The following is a 525-nucleotide window of genomic DNA, read 5'->3' as shown; positions in this document are numbered from 1 at the left end:
GTGAGGAGTTGAGCGGGTGAGGTGCAGGGGGGGCGGGTGAGGTGCAGGGGGCTAGCCTTTTGACGCCGGAGGGGGTGTTTGGCCTTCTGACGGCGGAGGGGATGCTCGATAGGGTGCAGGCTACCCTGCACGAGGCTGCTGGCCAGTGCGTGGATGCGAGGCAGGGGCGGGCCGTCTCCCCTTTAAGCTCAGGCCTGACCTTCGTATCTGCCACCCTTTGCAAACCATCCCGATTTTGCCAAACAAATCAATCCCATCAGCGAGTATTGCTGGTATGCACGCGGCGCCTCGCCACCCTCACCAACAGCCAACGGGCTTGCCAGGGCTGGCCCTCACCTGTGATGACCTCCCACACCAGCACCCCAAACGCGTACACGTCCCCCGCGGGGCTCACGCGGCCCGTTCTGGGTGGGCGGACGCACATGGAGGGGAAGGATGGCGGGGTCGTGAGGCCGTGCACGCCTTCGGCACTTCTCTCACAAGGCGCCCTGCTTCGTCGCCGCTCCCCTGTTTGCCGCCCACCAA

This window comes from Monoraphidium neglectum, assembly GCF_000611645.1.
Source record: "Monoraphidium neglectum strain SAG 48.87 unplaced genomic scaffold scaffold04858, whole genome shotgun sequence".
Classification (NCBI taxonomy): Eukaryota; Viridiplantae; Chlorophyta; class Chlorophyceae; order Sphaeropleales; family Selenastraceae; genus Monoraphidium; species Monoraphidium neglectum.
This window is presented reverse-complemented; position numbering follows the sequence as displayed.